Raw genomic sequence first — 14,088 nt, 5'->3', positions numbered from 1 at the left:
TTACTCGAGTTATGCAACTCGCACTCTTGCGAACTGCCCTCTACTGCATTGCCCAGCTCACGCTGTGGATCGACACACAGTCCGTCGGTCTCGATCGCTGTCTCACGTGTACAGTCCGAATGATTCCTAATTAAATCATCCATCTCTAGGCTACCTAGACTGGCAGAGAGCCGCACCGATCCCTGGACAATGCAATTGTTCTCTCGTGAACTACAGAGCTCGCCATCCCGAGAACTACTCTCAACTGCATCGTCCAGCTGGCACATTACTTCTGCACGCAGATCTGACTCGACATGGGTGCTCGCGCCCGTCAAGTCCGTAGTATTCTGTACCTCGCTAACGACCTCGATACCATGAGATGCGACGCACACACGCGGTAACTGTGCCAATTTGTTCGCAGCTGGCCTAGCTGTCTCTACAGTCATCTGTTGGCACAGCACCTCGTCGCTCTCACTCAGGCCTTTAACGGCCTTTGCTGCCACTAACGCATCGTTAGCTGCTAGCACTTCGAGTTCACTTATGAATGTGCTGCTATTCTCACAGGTACTACTACTCTCGGCTTTCGAACAAAATCTGCTACCTACTTCCTACCACTTTCGCTGCGTCCAGCCTACAGATTTTTCAAGCCGCTGTTGACTTTGCTCTATGAACTGCTCAAAACCTTCAATCTCTTTGTTCAATGCCTCAATGTACTGCCTCGTTACTTCTGTTAGGCCTTCTTCCTGTGAAATGCTTTTCAGTTTCTGCCTTGCTTTTTCCTGTTCTTGCTTAAATTCTTCCTGCTCTTGCCTAATTGCTTCCTGTTCCCGTTTTTTGTTTAGAATTCGGTTACCCATTTGTTCGATGAATTTCAAATCCTTGTTACTTTCTAGAATGGTTTTACGAATCTCTGTTTCCGTGAAGTCCTCCTCTACGTTTACCTCGATCTCTTCACTCAACCACAACAGGTCAGCTCTCGTCAAACACATTAGGACCATGGTCGCTACTTTAAGCTTTGGCTCTGCTGTCACACAATACTTGCTGCGATACCCACGCAAATCAAAATACAAGTAAAAGATCCCAGCGAATCAAATCCAAAAACACAGTGAAATTGAAGCCTGGTAAATCTTACAGCCAAAGCCAAACTCTTACCCACTGAAGCAGCACCATATCACCAGTCCTTCCCCGCCGTATCCAGTAAGTTGCAAGAGGTGGTCGCCCAAGTCGCCTCCAATTTGATCAGGATGCCGGTCGGTCACCAAGTGCCAACGTCCGTCAGCTGCCGTTGCTGTCTCCGAGTCGTAGGCCGATTAACGAGCCGTAGGCCGATCTAGGAGCCGTAGGCTGATCCCACCGCTGCCACCAGATATTAGATTTCGCGGACGATCCTACCGCTGTCAACCAGATGTATGAGTCGTCGGACTATCTCGCCGCTGCCACCAGAAGAGTTGAAGGTCGTAGACGTAGGGATGAACTTGGGGAACAGGATTTATTTACAGGATTTTACATTTTAAGACAAGATACATTGGCAGTCTAGCGCGACTCCCATATGGAGCCCGCAAAACTAGCATGCAGCAAACAGTTTACGAGCACACAGCTCACTACTACATTTCGAGCATGACAACGAGCACTCAGCTCCCGACGACGAGCACGACACGAGCACACTCTAGCAGCCGGCAAACGCTGCTTATAAGCTCTCCGCTTGACGTCATAGTTCGACGTCATCGTTCGGCGTGGACGGAGTCCGAGTGGTCGGAAACGTTCGTCCAATCATTGTAAACTTGCCGCCGCCCCGCAGTACGGCCCACACACACTAATGCACACAAGTTCGAGCCCACACACACAAAGGCTCCGGAGTCGACGTCAGAGGGCTTCGTGGAACTCTGCTCCGTACCACATTCCTGAGCTGACCGCGCGCCACGTGGCCGCCGGTCATCCGCAGTTCTCGGAAGGGCTCCCCGTCAGGTGGGCTTGCAACACGTGCAGCGGGCTGAAAGCTGGCTCGTTGCCACCCCGTACGGCCATTCCTTACAGCTCCTCCATGGCCCGGAAAATCTCGCCTGGCCAGTGCTGGCAACCGCTGGGCAGGAAGAGAATGGCTGGCGAGCAAGACGATGGCTTTGCTCTCTGCAACCCCTGCGTGCTTGGAATGCCTTCAACCATCTTACAACAACTGGCACAGAAGAGTCGACCCGGCAACACAATACTGCTCAGCGTTCAAACGCCCGGAATTAGCTGCTAACCCACCAGGCCTCCTATCACAATTTCTATGCAAGTCACTCAACTGGAAAACCCAAATTTTGCCCCAAAATTTCGTGCCGCCAAAGCGAGCGTTGACGTTCCTCCTGAGTTCGACCAAACCCGACCGTCGCGCTGCACAAGAGTAAAGGTTTACGCAGAATGAAACCGAAGGCTTTCAAACACCGATACCCAAACATAACTTAAGCAGCTTAACTTCACGAACAGCCTGTTCTTACCCTATTGCAGTGGCGTACTTAATTCATGCACTGCTGCCACTGAACCGTCTGGCCAACTCCACAGGTACGTCATCACAAACGCGCTAAGTTTGAGGTCCCTATTCCGAACACGTGCTTGCATCATACAAAGTTTTCATCACGCTGACTCACATTTGTTCCTTTAATCCACACAGGACACGTTCCTTAAACAAACAACCACACTTGCGTAACTTACGCAACACAGAGGAACCTTTGAACAAATGTGTCTTTTACTAACTAGCTCTTCGCACGCGTACTAGAGAAGTCAGAATACGGCTGCCCTCGACACACACGAGCAACCCAGTCATCAACGTTCTGCTTCCTTCCGTCCGCACAGGACACGCGCTAATTGACCTAAGAGCTCTTCTCAGTGCAAATCACGCACTTACTGAAAATCTACGAGCTTAACCTTAGCAAATTCAAAAACACTTAAAAAGAAAGAAGGTTAAATAACACAGACGCGCGTTACGATAGGCCTCTCAACGATAACCTTGACCTACAGGTTACTCACACACACACAAAAAAAGAAAGCCTATGTACTCAGTAATGAACATCTCGCGAGACTACAGGTTTACATAAAACGCATCTTTCAAATCTCGGAGCTTCTCTAACAAAACACAAACAAAGCTCATACTTTTACATATTGAAAGAAACTTAAATCGCGAAAATTATCCGAGTGCTCAAAAATAAAACAAAACAACATGCTTTACATCCACAGAAGCTCTTGGCCTCCTGTTCCAAATGCTTACGTCTGACTCACACTTTGAGGCATACCCCAGGTGGTCGCGGTTTGAAAGCTACTCTGGCTATCCAGGAACAACAAAAGGGCTGACTCACTATCAGCTCCCCCAAGACGTTACGGTCTCCTGCCAATTTGCGTCCTGGCGCCCCGCTTTCCTCACAAACTCGATTGACCGCGTCGCTACTCCCCACCTGGTCTCGTCTTGCCACCTTGCGCTTCTTTGTACTGCACGCTGAGCTTCGAAGAGAACTACGGAACGACGAGGAATTTAACTGCCCCGTGCCCTTTGTCCGCGTCCGTGCAGAACATGCTTCGCGGTCCCCCTTTGACCGGTGGCTCGAACGTGTTTGATGCGTCAACATCGTCCGTGACGACCGCACCTGTCTTTTCTCCGCGCCCTGCCCTTCTGGGTCTCTCGCCGTCTTCGGCGGCGCTACATTAGTCACCGAATTCCGATCTTTTCGGCGCTTCTTTCTGCGGCGCTTTCTCTTTGACTTCTCTTTCATGCCGTCATCTCGCGCCTCGTGCTGGCCGTTACACATCTCGTCGGCCAGGATCGGTCTCTTACCCGCACAGTCTGATTGATTTTCATTTAGATCAACATTCTCTCTGCCTCTACTGGCGGACAGCTGAACCGACTCTGGCACAATGCAGCAGGCTTTACTCGAGTTATGCAACTCGCACTCTTGCGAACTGCCCTCTACTGCATTGCCCAGCTCACGCTGTGGATCGACACACAGTCCGTCGGTCTCGATCGCTGTCTCACGTGTACAGTCCGAATGATTCCTAATTAAATCATCCATCTCTAGGCTACCTAGACTGGCAGAGAGCCGCACCGATCCCTGGACAATGCAATTGTTCTCTCGTGAACTACAGAGCTCGCCATCCCGAGAACTACTCTCAACTGCATCGTCCAGCTGGCACATTACTTCTGCACGCAGATCTGACTCGACATGGGTGCTCGCGCCCGTCAAGTCCGTAGTATTCTGTACCTCGCTAACGACCTCGATACCATGAGATGCGACGCACACACGCGGTAACTGTGCCAATTTGTTCGCAGCTGGCCTAGCTGTCTCTACAGTCATCTGTTGGCACAGCACCTCGTCGCTCTCACTCAGGCCTTTAACGGCCTTTGCTGCCACTAACGCATCGTTAGCTGCTAGCACTTCGAGTTCACTTATGAATGTGCTGCTATTCTCACAGGTACTACTACTCTCGGCTTTCGAACAAAATCTGCTACCTACTTCCTACCACTTTCGCTGCGTCCAGCCTACAGATTTTTCAAGCCGCTGTTGACTTTGCTCTATGAACTGCTCAAAACCTTCAATCTCTTTGTTCAATGCCTCAATGTACTGCCTCGTTACTTCTGTTAGGCCTTCTTCCTGTGAAATGCTTTTCAGTTTCTGCCTTGCTTTTTCCTGTTCTTGCTTAAATTCTTCCTGCTCTTGCCTAATTGCTTCCTGTTCCCGTTTTTTGTTTAGAATTCGGTTACCCATTTGTTCGATGAATTTCAAATCCTTGTTACTTTCTAGAATGGTTTTACGAATCTCTGTTTCCGTGAAGTCCTCCTCTACGTTTACCTCGATCTCTTCACTCAACCACAACAGGTCAGCTCTCGTCAAACACATTAGGACCATGGTCGCTACTTTAAGCTTTGGCTCTGCTGTCACACAATACTTGCTGCGATACCCACGCAAATCAAAATACAAGTAAAAGATCCCAGCGAATCAAATCCAAAAACACAGTGAAATTGAAGCCTGGTAAATCTTACAGCCAAAGCCAAACTCTTACCCACTGAAGCAGCACCATATCACCAGTCCTTCCCCGCCGTATCCAGTAAGTTGCAAGAGGTGGTCGCCCAAGTCGCCTCCAATTTGATCAGGATGCCGGTCGGTCACCAAGTGCCAACGTCCGTCAGCTGCCGTTGCTGTCTCCGAGTCGTAGGCCGATTAACGAGCCGTAGGCCGATCTAGGAGCCGTAGGCTGATCCCACCGCTGCCACCAGATATTAGATTTCGCGGACGATCCTACCGCTGTCAACCAGATGTATGAGTCGTCGGACTATCTCGCCGCTGCCACCAGAAGAGTTGAAGGTCGTAGACGTAGGGATGAACTTGGGGAACAGGATTTATTTACAGGATTTTACATTTTAAGACAAGATACATTGGCAGTCTAGCGCGACTCCCATATGGAGCCCGCAAAACTAGCATGCAGCAAACAGTTTACGAGCACACAGCTCACTACTACATTTCGAGCATGACAACGAGCACTCAGCTCCCGACGACGAGCACGACACGAGCACACTCTAGCAGCCGGCAAACGCTGCTTATAAGCTCTCCGCTTGACGTCATAGTTCGACGTCATCGTTCGGCGTGGACGGAGTCCGAGTGGTCGGAAACGTTCGTCCAATCATTGTAAACTTGCCGCCGCCCCGCAGTACGGCCCACACACACTAATGCACACAAGTTCGAGCCCACACACACAAAGGCTCCGGAGTCGACGTCAGAGGGCTTCGTGGAACTCTGCTCCGTACCACATTCCTGAGCTGACCGCGCGCCACGTGGCTGCCGGTCATCCGCAGTTCTCGGAAGGGCTCCCCGTCTGGTGGGCTTGGAACACGTGCAGCGGGCTGAAAGCTGGCACGTTGCCACCCCGTACGGCCATTCCTTACAAGTTGCGGCCTATCGCAATGACAAGGCGGTTTTCGATTCAGGCACTGAGCCTAGTTGAGTCCTTCCGATCACTTTTTGGACTGTTGTTCTTGGGACGCGGGCGTGCAGTCACGTGCCACTTTACGCATTTAGCCTACTTTGAGAAGCTCCGAAAAATAGTGCGCAAGTTATAGCACGTGCCTTTTGACAAAGTGCAATAACAGCCTACTTACGCCCACTGCAGGGCAAAGGCCTCTCCCATACTTTTCCAACTACCCCGGTCATGTACTAATTGTGGCCATGTTGTCCCTGGAAACGTCTTAATGTCATCCGCCCACCTAACTTTCTGCCGACCTCTGCTACGCTTCCCTTCCCTTGGAATCCAGTCCAACCCTTAATGACCATCGGTTATCTTCCCTCCTCATTACATGTCCGGCCCATGCCCATTTCTTTTTCTTGATTTCAACTAAGATGTCATTTACCTACGTGTGTTGCCTCACCCAATCTGCTCTTTTCTTATCCCTTAACGTTGCACCCATCATTCTTCTTTCCATAGCTCGTTGCGTCGTCCTCAATTTCAGCAGAACCCTTTTCGTAAGCCTCCAGGTTTCTGCCCCATATGTGAGTACTGGTAGCACACAGCTGTTATACACTTTCCTTTTGAGGGATAGTGGCAACCTGCTGTTCATGATCTGAGAATGCCTGGCAAACGCACCCCAGCCCATTCTTATTCTTCTGGTTATTTCAGTGTCATGATCCGGATCCGTAGTCACTACCTGCCCTAAGTAGATGTATTCCCTTACCACTTCCAGTGCCTCGCTACCTATCGTAAACTGCTGTTCTCTTCCGAGACGGTTAAACATTACTTTAGTTTTCTGCAGATTAATTTTTAGACCCACTCTTCTGCTTTGCCTCTCCAGGTCAGTGAGCATGCATTGCAATTGGTCCCCTGAGTTACTAAGCAAGGCAATATCATCAGCGAATCGCAAGTGACTAAGGTATTCTCCATCAACTTTTATCCCCAATTCTTCCCACTCCAGGTCTCTGAATACCTCCTGTAAACACGCTGTGAATAGCATTGGAGAGATCGTATCTCCCTGCCTGACGCCTTTCTTTATTTGGGATTTTGTTGCTTTCCTTATGGAGGACTACGGTGGCTTTGGAGCCGCTATAGAGATGTTTCAGTGTTTTTGCATACGGCGAATATGGTGAATAGTGTGAATAGTGTGAATATGGTCTATTGTTGAGTAGTCTTTACGGAATCCTGCCTGGTACTTTGTTTGAAAGAAGTCTAAGATGTTGCTGATTCTATTTGCGATTACCTTAGTAAATACTTTGCAGGCAACGGACAGTAAGCTGATCGGTCTATAATTTTCCAAGTCTTTGGCGTCCCCTTTCTTATGGATTAGGATTATGTTAGTGTTCTTCCAAGATTCCGGTACGCTCGAAGTCATGAGGCATTGCGTATACAGGGTGGCCAGTTTCTCTAGAACAATCTGCCCACCATCCTTCAACAAATCTGCTGTTACCTTATCCTCCCCAGCTGCCTTCGCCCTTTGCATAGCTTCCAAGGCTTTCTTTACTTCTTCCGGCGTTACCTGTGGGATTTCAAATTCTTCTAGACTATTCTCTCTACCATTATGGAAGAGAGAATTGCCTGCCACGTGCCATAGTTTAAAGAAAACATAAACAAAAACTCCTTAGTGAATGCGACAAAGTGAATCGGAGTGATGGCATGACTGGGAGTTCCAGTCATTGTAAAAGTGATATTCCTCGTCAGAACCGATTAGTAGCTGTTTGTCGATCAATCTGGTTGCGCTCTTTCTTATCTGAAAAGGCCTCGGCTGTGATGGTGGACGATATCTCCCTGATAAATACACGCATGTTTGATTAGCTCAACATGAAAGAGTATCATGAGGTCATAAACAACTATATGTGAAACCCATGGTATTTCATAGGTATTCGTTAAGAAGGTTATGGAACATGATTTTTAAAATGCCATTGTACTACTTGACGATTCTTGTTTCGTACCCTACTTTGACCCTATTCTTGTAGACACATTTCTAGCGCATTTGCGACACTATTGAGGACTCTAGCGAATATTTAATATCGGTATATTGGGATCATTGTTTTAAGCAACGTGGCAACACCGTTAACAACGTGTCCACCGTGAGAGTGTCCCTGAAGCGGCAACATGTGTGGCCCAGGCTGCGTGTGCACTGACGTATCTCTGACGTAGATATAAACTACGTTAGAGAAGCAATGGTGTCTTTGCAGTTGTACTGCGACACCCTAGGCTTCGAGCGCGCTCCAAACCACGTGGCCGAAGGAACGCGCGAAAGCAAACATTCCACTTGTGTTATTCAAATTAGTCAGTCATGTGCCGTGAGCAGGGCATCTATGACGATTTGCAATGGCTATTTCTTTTGCTAACCGATGTTTACAAGATTGTGAATTTTCCAAGAAAAATCACGAAAAAGTCCTCACCAGACTACGGAAGAAAAGAAAATAGCATCCGTCATGATGATTGCACACTGAAAGAACGACATCTACGTCCATAGTTTGCCTTTACTGCTGTCAATGTATTTACAGTTCTCGTTATACACTTTACAGAGAGCGCTTAAAACGAACAAAAATCAGCTCACCATGTCATACGCCTAATTTGTTCATTATGACTTTGTTAGGCTCTAAATGAGTGTCGTGTGTAAAAACGTTGCCAAGAATTGGGTCACGGTTCATCAATGCAGACAGGGCACGCGAGAGTGTTCAGAAACTTTGAGCCGGTGCTCTCGTGCACCCTTTACCAATTTTTCCTACGTCAGACACGCTGCTTCCTTCCACGCTCCAGTTTTGACGAAACATCTGTGTCAGTTTCGAGGACTACGAGGAAACCTATAAACTTTATTTTACAGTAGTTAGGCTAGAACTTAGGCTATAGTTGTAATATTACTTTCATTGAATGTTTGCACTGTGTTGATAATCCGGGGTGTAGAACACGAAAGTTTCTTTCATCCCGCTACTTTCTTCTTTAGTGAGATGAAAATAATTAACAGTTTCCATTTTGCAGTTCCTTCGCCTTGCTCACAAGTACTATACAAATTAGTTATGCAGGTCTCACGCACTGTGGGAATCGATGTAAGCGAAGCTTTCCGTTGTGGATGCTTTGAATGACGATAATTAGCGGTGATGTGAACGGCTGAAGCTTAACTTTTTCGACGTTTAGGCTAACACGAGAGTGGCGAGTTGATGTTAAACGTTACCTTGCGTGCACCAGTGGGATGAGATCTGTAATTCAGCTGATGGTAGATTCAAGCATGGAGGTAGCTGGAACCTCCTCAAGCACTTGCTCAATGAGAATGAAACAAGGACAAGCAAGAGAACAGCTATATCTAAGTTGGTTCATCAGGAAAGCCAAGATAAAACACAGAAGGATATCATGGATAGTCTCGCCGCCAAATATCTCCCACTTAAACAACCAAACGAAGAAGACGAGAGCCCGGAATATACGGGAGGCCTATATGAAGAACTTGACCGGGACTTTACTGAGAGTGAAGTGAGGGCGGCTCTTCACAGTCTTAATAGTAGATCGGCGGCTGGACCTGACGGAATAACTAATAAGATATTAAGAAATCTGGATGATGAATCAATTTCTTATCTAACTGAACACTTCAATGAATGTTGGAGAAAAGGGCTATACTCAGGGGAATGGAGGGAGGCCAATACTATCCTCATACCAAAGCCAGGAAAACAACTCACTCTGGACAACCTCCGTCCTATTTCCTTAACGTCCTGTCTAGGCAAAGCTATGGAACATGTCATCCTAAATCGACTCACTAAATACGTTGAGCAGAACGACATCCTCCCGTACAACTTGATCGGCTTTCGTCCCGGGCTGTCAACTCAGGATGCTATGCTGCTGATCAAACAGCAACTTATACAGGCCAGCCCAGCGCATACGAAAGCTCTTTTGGGATTGGATGTGGAAAAAGCTTTTGATCGTATAACGCATAAGGCACTACTTGGCGTCCTCTCGGAGATGGGGTTATGTAAGAGACTTAGATGGGTTAGGTAAGAGACTCTTTAACATAATTAAGGATTTTCTTAGAAATCGAACTGCAGAACTCATGCTGGGTGAGCTTAAATCAGAAGCTAAGAATTTGGGAAATAGGGGCACTCCACAAGGGGCTGTGCTCTCACCCATGCTATTTAATTTAGCAATGTCCAAGGTTGCAAGAAATGTAGAGAAAATTAAGGGTATACATTATGTGGTATATGCCGACGACATAACCATATGGAGTGCCAAGGGTAATGTAGGACAGAGACCAGATTACAGGAAAGCTTATATGTTGTAGAGAACACACTAAAAGACATGGGGTTGAAATGCTCGGCAGCCAAATCAGAACTCTTGGTCATTAAACATCAAGAAAAGGTCGCAAACCAAGAGGTTACATTCCGGAAGATGAGCCAAGAGTGTGCTTATACACTCATGAAGGATCCGCAGTCAGGCTAGTTGAAACAATCAAGGTTCTTGGGTATCACATAGACGGAAACAATGCTAACTATAGAACAATACAACATATCCCGAATAAAACAGATTAAGTCATTAGGTTACTAAGGAGAATTACCAATAGACACAGAGGCTTAGGAGAGGACAGCGCTTTGAGGCTAATACACGCCTTTGCTCTCTGTCACTTCACTTATGTGGCTGGATTATTCAAATGGAAACAGGCAGAACTTAACAAACTTAATGTGATGCTCAGGAAGCTCGTTAAAGTAGCCCTAGGGATACCCAGTAACGCTGCAACTGACAAACTCATGCGTCTAGGGGTGCACAACACAATGGAAGAAATCGCGGAGGTTCAACAGCTAGCGCAACACGAAAGATTGACAAAATCACGAGCTGGCAGGAACATATTACAAGCAATAGGTGCAGAACTGAATACATCAAGGAGCCCAATAGAGGCTGAAGTAGAATTAAGGACTGACATTAGGAACAAGATCAGAACCAACCCTCTCCCCAGAAACATGCATCCAGAATATAATGTCGAAAGGAGAAAGGCAAGAGCTAAAGCACTCTTGCAGGAAATAGAACAGCAGAACCAATTGGCAGCTGTAGTTGATGCAGCCTAGGTGAAAGGTAAAGAAGCATATACGGCCATTGTCTCAAATTATCAAGGGAAGGTGCAAGATGCTATCACTATTTATACCAAGGACCCCATGGTGGCGGAACAAGTGGAAATTGCTCTAGCCATCAGGAGTAATAAGTGGGCCTGCATTTACAGTGATTCGAAATCCGCTATAAAGTGTTTTGATAAAGGCTACGTAGCTGGTGTTGCAGCGAAACTTTTTGAAAACATTGGGATTATGAGAACTGAAATTCGATCGTTTCCTGCGCATATGGGAAATGTGGACAAGACTCGGATAAACCTCAGTGAGGTTGCTCATGACTTGGCACGAGGACTTGCTAACCGTGACAGTCACAATCGAGCCGTTCACCATCAAGCCAGGGAATCTAGAGATCATTTAATAACATACAATGACATTATCAAACACTACTATTGAGGACGCAGGCAACTCCCATTGCCACATTCAAAACTGAACAGGGATCAGGCAGTCTCACTGCGCTTATTGCAAACAGGTACATATCCCACACCGTACAGCATTAATAAAATATATCCGGAGAGGGAGATTAGGATGGACTGCAACGATTGTAATGGCATCATTGGAAACAGACATATGCTGGCGGGGTGCCCCGCGACTCTCCCTAACCTCATTGAAGAATGGACACAGTGGGAGAAAAGGATTGAAAGCCCATTGTTTCAGGACCAACTAAGGGCCGTCCAGAGGGCCCATGATGTCGCTGAAAGGCTTGGCCTTACGGTGCCAACGTGGGAGCGGCCCGCCTTGACTTAAGAAGTCGAGCCTCCGGACCTCATTCCAATAAATGTTTTCACAAACACACACACACCACTGCTGTTTGTCTGCGTAGTACACAGAACAGAGAGGGAGAGGTGATTGCTTGAGGCGTTGTTGCGGGCCACATTTTATAACCTCTGAGATGGTTGAGTGTTGTCATATCCACACGTGCCACATTGCATTGTGGCAGTACTAAACTTCAATTGGATTATGCGGCTCTACGTTCCAAAATCCCACTCGGATTAGGTGGCAAGCCGTAGTGGCGGGCTCCGGAATAATTTCGACGTCGTGATGTTCTTTAGCGTGCCCGAAAATCTAAGTGCACATGCGTTTTCTATTTCGCCCCCGTCGAAAGGCGGCTGCCGTGATTGGGATCAATTCCACTTCCTCTAGCAATGCCATAGCCGCTAAGCTACCGCGGCGGGCACAAAGATGTGTGTTTTACGGTGGACCACTTCCACACTGTCGTCTGGGCCCTGCGGTGCGCATTAATTAATGCGACACTGCTTCTGCACGCCCTGCGTAATTTGTCCCCTTGACATATTTGCATCGTGTTTACTTTTCAGACATAGCAGGAACATACTGTACCGTACCTCGAACTTAAGGTTATCCAGTTTCCCCGCAACCATTGTCGCGTAGTAGTAGGGTTTCCTTGCCTTCTCACCTCAGCTTCACCCCCTCCTCCTTGTATGGTAACGACCTCTTCTCCTCCCTCTTCTCTACAGTTCTATCTACGTTCCCTCTGGACTCGCACGTCAAGAGGAAGGGAAGTGCTGAATTTCCTGCAATGCTTTTGAGGGAGATCTGAAGTGAAGGCGCTAAAATGACGGAGGACAAAGAAGAAACGCGCACACACACAATTGCGTGTTTCTTAGTATAAATCAGTGGCGTTTTACCTCCGTCATTTTAGCGCCTTCACTTCAGATCATGCTTAACCAACACGCCCAACTATCCATCCTAACGTCGTATAATTTCGAGGGAGGTCAGGGATAATTACAGCTGTCAAGAGGCTAAGCGGCGACGCCCAGACTGCTCCAGAGGGCATTGTGCACATTCGACGCGGCGGGGTGAAAACGAGTTTCTAGCGTTCCCTGTCCTCTCTTACTCACGTACTCGCGCCTGTCATCTATATACACGCTCTGAACCCCCCTCCCCCCCCCCCCCCCCCCGACGCGGTGTGCGCGACAGCAGCAGCAGCAGTGGGAAATTCTAAGGAACAGGCAAAGAAAGCTTAATTCGCTTTAAAAAAACAAAGGCCACGGAACGAAAATGAGTAAAAGCTGTTGTCAACACGTACCCGTTCTCCGGTGTAAGGCTTGCCAGAAGACCGATGGCTATCAGTGCCAGGACGAGCGAGCGGCGAATTTCTTCTCCATAGTTGCTGTTTCGGGCAAAGCAAGACCTGCGCGTAAGGCTTACTGAAATAGCGTGACCACGTCAAGGGCTTCGAGACTGCATGTTCTTTACGAGGATATGTGCGTAATACGGGGTACATGAAAACCTTTAGAAGCAGGAATTCCAAGATACTCAATCCACCACTGAATCTATACGAAGACGAGAAGAGAGACGATGTTATAGATCCTTAGTCGTCGTAATGCTGCTCCGGGCGACGAGGTTTATTAGTTTTTGAAAGACACGCAGCAAGTGCTCGAAAAAGAGTGAAGTCGGCGTATATTGTCCATTCTCGTGAACGCCCTTGCAGCTATAATTCCCGGAGCTTAACAATTGTGTGCTCGTGCTGTAAATCGTTCTATAGTCGGCGAGGTTGGTTAAAAGACACGTTAACTCTTGCGTTTTACGAGTCAGAATTGTGGGGCTTGTGGCAGCCAGAATGTTATCAAGACATCGTCCTAATGTAATCTGCTTTTTTATGGTTTAATTTTTCTCGAATTTTCGAATTGTTGTTTCTTTTGTTTGTTCTATGTTTGTTTTGTTTATTTGCACACGCGTTTTTTTCTCGCTTTGTTTGTTTGTTTGTTTGCTTTTCATAGTTATTGTGATCCGTAAACAGATTATATTTCCACCATACGATGCCGAAATATTCGTAAGCCCGGCGTGTCAGCTTTTTGCGCCGGCTTCCTTTTCAAAGAAAGCTAGGACGTGAATATCTCAGTACATTTTTTTCTTTATTTTTAGAGGCTTCCTTGTTATGGATTTTCATTTCTCACAGCTATTATAGAACTGTGTTAGCAGCCCCTCCGTTTACTAACACTACACAAGAGGTGTTTTTCGTAGTTGCTCCTTGGAAGCTCCATATTTAAGTTGAACTATGCTCTGTCTGCTTGTTCAAGTAATATGGGCGAGA

At 47.3% G+C, this 14,088-nt stretch overlaps 1 long non-coding RNA gene across 2 annotated transcripts in view; it reads right to left on the bottom strand.

Moving 5' to 3' along the window:
* Positions 1 to 14,088, bottom strand: part of LOC135898613 (uncharacterized) — a 94,693-nt gene that overhangs the window by 20,860 nt on the left and 59,745 nt on the right. For both annotated transcript variants that reach the window (XR_011507972.1, XR_011507971.1), the window contains exon 4: positions 13,081 to 13,164. This is a non-coding gene — a long non-coding RNA (uncharacterized lncRNA). The remainder of the gene's footprint in view (positions 1 to 13,080; positions 13,165 to 14,088) is intronic.

This window comes from Dermacentor albipictus, chromosome 8, assembly GCF_038994185.2.
Source record: "Dermacentor albipictus isolate Rhodes 1998 colony chromosome 8, USDA_Dalb.pri_finalv2, whole genome shotgun sequence".
Taxonomy (NCBI): domain Eukaryota; kingdom Metazoa; phylum Arthropoda; class Arachnida; order Ixodida; family Ixodidae; genus Dermacentor; species Dermacentor albipictus.
The sequence above is the reverse complement of the archived record's forward strand: the minus strand, read 5'-3'. Positions and strand labels throughout refer to the sequence as shown.